At 53.1% G+C, this 5,000-nt stretch overlaps 1 long non-coding RNA gene across 2 annotated transcripts; it reads right to left on the minus strand.

The window, feature by feature from the left end:
• Nucleotides 1–1,981: 1,981 nt before the first annotated feature.
• LOC113995803 lies at nt 1,982–4,782 on the minus strand. 2 transcript variants are annotated; one of them, XR_005566988.1, is made up of 3 exons: nt 4,335–4,593; nt 3,577–3,810; nt 1,982–2,152 (listed from the first exon to the last, which is right to left on the minus strand). It is a non-coding gene; the product is annotated as an uncharacterized LOC113995803 (long non-coding RNA). The 2 variants fall into 2 exon arrangements; XR_005566989.1 differs by lacking the exon at nt 1,982–2,152 and adding an exon at nt 4,720–4,782 and having other exon boundaries at nt 3,473–3,810; nt 4,335–4,459.
• Between the last annotated feature and the right edge of the window lie 218 nt (nt 4,783–5,000).

Raw genomic sequence — 5,000 nt, forward strand, 5'->3', positions numbered from 1 at the left:
GGAAACAAAAACCCAAACCCCCATCCCCAGTACTACAATAGCTCAGGCTCCCAGAAAGGCCCAGGGGCTGGGCTGGGGCTTTTGGCTGCCCTGGAGCACAGGGAGGAACACGAGGTCACCACCCCACAGCCACAGCTGAGAACCCAAAGAGCAGCCACACCAGCAGCTCCTGCCAGCCCTGCTGGGCTGGGCCTTGGGGAGGAAGGGCACTGGCCTTTCTTCCTGCCTAGGAGCAAAGAGCCTCCTTGCTGAGCACTTCTCCTGCCAAGGCCATCAGCTCAGACAGGAAGTTCATCAAGGGCAACTCCTTGCACTGAGCACGATTGCTCTTCCCTGGACAATCTCCTTCCAACTGAACTCAGCAGTACACACAAGTGTTCAGGTGTTAGCTAAAATTTCTTACAAGAACCTCTGAGACTCAACTGATGAGTTTTAGAAGCCAGGCAACCTTTTATTCCTATGCTCTTGAATCATTCCAGCCCACCAGGTGTCCTGGCAATCAGCTCCCAAAGGTCACACACAGCTATCTCCACTGCAGCTGATATGGCAGCATTACATGAGGGTTCATTTTCCTTCCCTGCATTCCTGTTCCACATTCAGGACATTTTCCAACACTTACTACCATACACACCTACCCTTAGAAGGTTTCCAAGGGGCTTCACCGAGGGCCTTCCCAGGTCTGCTCTGTCTGGAGCCCTCAAAGTCCTCAGTGCCTGCCTTAGGAACCTCAAGACAACTCACCTGCTTACACAGGAACTTGGTGCTGCTTGGCTGCTGCTTCACTTCCCTTCTTCCTTCTTTCTTCACCTCCCTTGGTTAGTCCCTTTAAATCCCTTGGCTCAGCTCTGTGCAGTTTCCAGGCTACATCCCACTGCAAAAAGGATTAGCTCTTGTTACATCTCAACACTCAGGTATCATTCCCACTTTTTTCCTGACACTCGGCCATTAGGCCAGTGTCTCATGATTTAAAGCAGAGTTTGACTCCTCAGTGACAACAACAGCTACAGCCCTGAATCATAACACAGGCTGAGACACAAACACGGATGGGAACTCTGAAGGATCCACTTTGTTCTGCTCACCAACCAAAAGGAGCTTTCCGAACTCAGCAATAATAGACCCCAGGTCCTTTTTCTGCAACTTTGGCTACTATAAATGTGACCCACAGGACCTGGAAAGGCCCTTCCCACTTCACCTGCAGGGGCTGGCAGTGCCACCCCTTGACACGGACCCAGGGGCTGGGCAGGAACGGAGGGGCTGGGGCGTCCAATCCATCGGCCCAGGCGGCACCAGGAGTTCCTGGAGTTCCTCAGGGGAGAGCCTCAAGCCAACAAAGGATTATGGAGATCATTTTAAACTTCAATAGGTATATCTCCTGGAATATGGGGACTTTGACAAGGCCTACTGGTGCAACAAGGACACACTCAAGGCTATCTATTAAAAGCATCTACCAGCACTCAAAAGCTGTCACTATCCTTCTTGCAGGGGCAACTCAGGAAACTCTCTTTGCCAAGAGCCTCCAGGAGGATTTCCAGCTTTTGGGGCTCTCTTTTAACCATTTTTCCCATCACTCTAGCTGGGACTATCACCTGCCCTACAGGGGGAACAGCCCACAAAGTTCACTTGCAGGGATGCCATTAACTCAAAGTCCCTTGTCAGGGGGGTCACTGCACACCTTGTCCTTTGTTTGCCCTCCCCAGCAAAGATGCTTCCAACAGTTCTGAGAGATCTGGCAGACCCAGAGCTCTCCTCAGGGAATGCTTGAGCTGCTTAAAGGCTGCCCTTGCACCATCTAGCCAAGGCAGCAAATGCTTACAGGCTGTTCTTAAAACCTGGTATAAAAGTCTTACCACACATCCAGAGGGAGCAATCCAGAGTCCACCCCATCCTACCATTCCCAGGAAGGCAGTTCAGGGGCTGTCTGGGGCTCAGGAGGAGTCAGGTGGCTTCTCTTCTTCCTTTCCCCTTTCCAGATTTTCTCCTTCAAAGGCAAAGGTTTCTTGGCTTTCCTTGCTCAAGGAGATGCAGCAAAGGCCATCTTTTAAATCCAATACTGGAAACTCCTGGAGATTGTCATTCAAGGTGGTTCTCTCAGGTCCTGCACTCATCAATCATCTTGGCCATTGGTTCCTTGGCAGGTTCTTGCATTCACGTCCTACAAGCAAACCAGGATGAGCCAATTTAGCTGTTACTGCAACCAATCCAAGCTGGAATTCTGATTTTAAAGGATACTGGCTTTGCCTTACCCATATAGATCCCACATTAGGGGTAATACCTACAGGTTCTGCCCTCTTCCACTCTCCTGGAACTCCACTGGCCCACACCACAGGAACAATTGCAGCTGCCACTTCAGTCGGGACCTTGCTGCTGACAGGAGTTATTCCCTGCACAACAAGAGCTGCTGCTTTGACACATTTAGTTCCAGCAATTACAGTTTCAACATCCCCAGTTTTTAATTTCATTTCTGCCTCAACTTTTCCACTCAATCTCTTCCTAGCACAGGTTTGGGTGAGTTTGGCAAAGAGACAAACTGAGGAATTCCCCAATGTTTTCCCAATTTAACCCCTGTCACACCAGTCACCTTAACACTGCCAGTCCTTAATTCTCCTTCTCTTGTGTTAAGGACTGAGGAAGTTGAACCTGGGTCTGAGCAGGACATGTGCAAAACAAATGCTGGGGACTGGAACACACACCTTGCACTCCTGCAGCTCTTACCATTACATTCAAGAGAAAACAGCCAATTGGACCATCACTGCTCGTTTCTTAACCCCAATCCCACACTTCCTTTGCACTTGGAGCACCACTTTTAGAACCCAATTACAGTCCAGTAGAGAGCTCCATGTCTAGCATGGACAGCTACACCTGGGATACTCTCAGCAATGCCTGAATCCAGTGCAGGGACCTTGCTTTGAACTCCCCAGGGCCGGGCACCCCGAGGATCTCCCCGAATAATCCTTTCGGTGCGCGCTGGAGTCCTCGGGGTGCCCCAACCCGGGGGGCACCAACAGCACTGTCCCTCCAGGGGGGCCCAATTTGGTCCCAAGGCTTCAATGGACAGCCCAAAAGGCATTTCAAGAGCCCTTCTTTGGAACCCACCAATGGGTACGGGGAGGAAGCCACAACAAGGCCTCATTTCTAAATGCAGGGGGATCTTGCCTGTGTCCCAGACTGGTCCGGGGATCTGAGGCCCTTCCCGAGAAAATCTCGGTGCCGGCGTGAAGGCCCAGAGATCCCTTGGAGCCACGGGAGAGCAGGCACAGAGTCCCTCCTGCAGGGCCAATTCTGCTGCCTGAAAACAGCTCTTCAAAGAAACTTCTAAGACTCAATTGGTGAGGTTTAGAAGCCAGGCATTCCTACACACTATGAGATATTTTAAAAGCTTACTGAGTGAAAAAACATCAAGCTTTTATCAATGACATCTGTTCTCAAACAGACAGCTCCTTTCTCCTTTCAGTACAAAATTATTTTCATGGAATCATTTAAGAGGAAGTGCCCAGGAACCCCAGACTGTGCTTTCCAGAACAGAAATTCAACAGAGGGAAGGAGCTTTGCACAAGTGTAACATACTCCAGAACACACCTGACTGTAGTTTTACTCTTGATGTTCAAATATAGCAGAAGACAAGAACTCCAGCAGGAGAGCTGGCACATTACCCATGGTACCCTGAAAGTCCACCTTAAGAGAGCTGGAGAAAAATCACAGTTGTGCCAGTCCCTTTTGCCTGCAGATGCCTGGGGATCCTCTCCATCCACCTCATGCTCTCCCAGCAGCAGAAAGGGTGACCTCGGGGACATGGTGGCACTCCACATCCTGCTGAGAGAGCAAGGAAACCTTTAGCAGAAAGGGGAGTTGGAATCTAAAACTTCCTTTCCTGGGACCTTTGTGAAGCCTGCAACCAAGAGGGGGAAAATTTGCATCTCCTTTGGTGCAGGTGTCAACAGAGGCCAACAGAGCTTGCACCTTTTTCAGACAACTGGGCCCCTTTTGGCTCCCTGGCAGCTCCAGTGGCACCAGAACCCCCTTCCAGCACACACACGGCTGTCACACACAGCCACCCACACACCTTTGCTCCAGCCCACACGTGGCCAACATTTCCTCACCCTGCACATCCCAAGGGGAGTAGTTTGGCTAGAGAGCACAGCAACCCCCCTGTCCTCACAAACTGCCTCCCTGCAAAAAAAGGAATCATTTCTCCTGGACACTTCGCCCACAGTCAAGGGCTTTTCAAATGTGCTCAGGGTCCCTCCCAGCTTCTGCCTGTCCTTGCATTTCAAGGCATGGGCATGTTTCAGCAGCAGAACCCAGCTCCTCACGGGCAGTATAAGCCCTGCTCTTACCTGGACAGACTCCCGGGCTCGGCACAGCTGTGGCTCATGGAGCAGCTTCCCAAGGCCCTTCTCTCTCCCAGCAGGAAGCACAACTCGCCTCCACTCCCCAGCACCAGGGGAAACCACGAGCCAGGCTGCAAATTGACACAGAACGAGCAAAAAGCATTAACGCAGCACCAAAAAAACCCCAAGCTAAAGCAGTCTTTGCCTCGGAACCCGGCACAGGGAAAGGCTTTGGAATTCCAAAGCAAAACTCGATCCACCCAGAGAGCACCAGCCCCCCAGTCCTGCCACGGCTCCCCCAGGGTCACCCGGCAGGGAAGGGGTTTACCCGGCCCCCGCTGCCCAGCACAACGCGCCCCTAAACGCCCCCCGGCTCCCCCGGCCCACAAACCCAGCGGCCAAGGCGCTCTCCCCTCCGCAGCCCGGGCAGCAGCGGGGCCGCGCCCTCAGCCCTCACACACACAACCGGCCCCACCCGCCCCGCCGGCCCTTTATACCGCGGGCCGGCAGCGCTGCCCAATCAGCGCTCGAGCGCCGCCGCCCAATCCCAGCCCGCCGGTCCCCGCGGCCCCGCCCCGCCCGCTCCGCTGAGGGAGATCGGGAACTGGGGACAGGAACCTGCTGCTGGGGGAGACACCCTGGACATGGAATTGCACACGGGCACCTGAAGCC

This window comes from Pipra filicauda, unplaced genomic scaffold, assembly GCF_003945595.2.
Source record: "Pipra filicauda isolate LSUMZ 115617 unplaced genomic scaffold, ASM394559v2 scaffold1283_size19751_pilon, whole genome shotgun sequence".
Taxonomy (NCBI): domain Eukaryota; kingdom Metazoa; phylum Chordata; class Aves; order Passeriformes; family Pipridae; genus Pipra; species Pipra filicauda.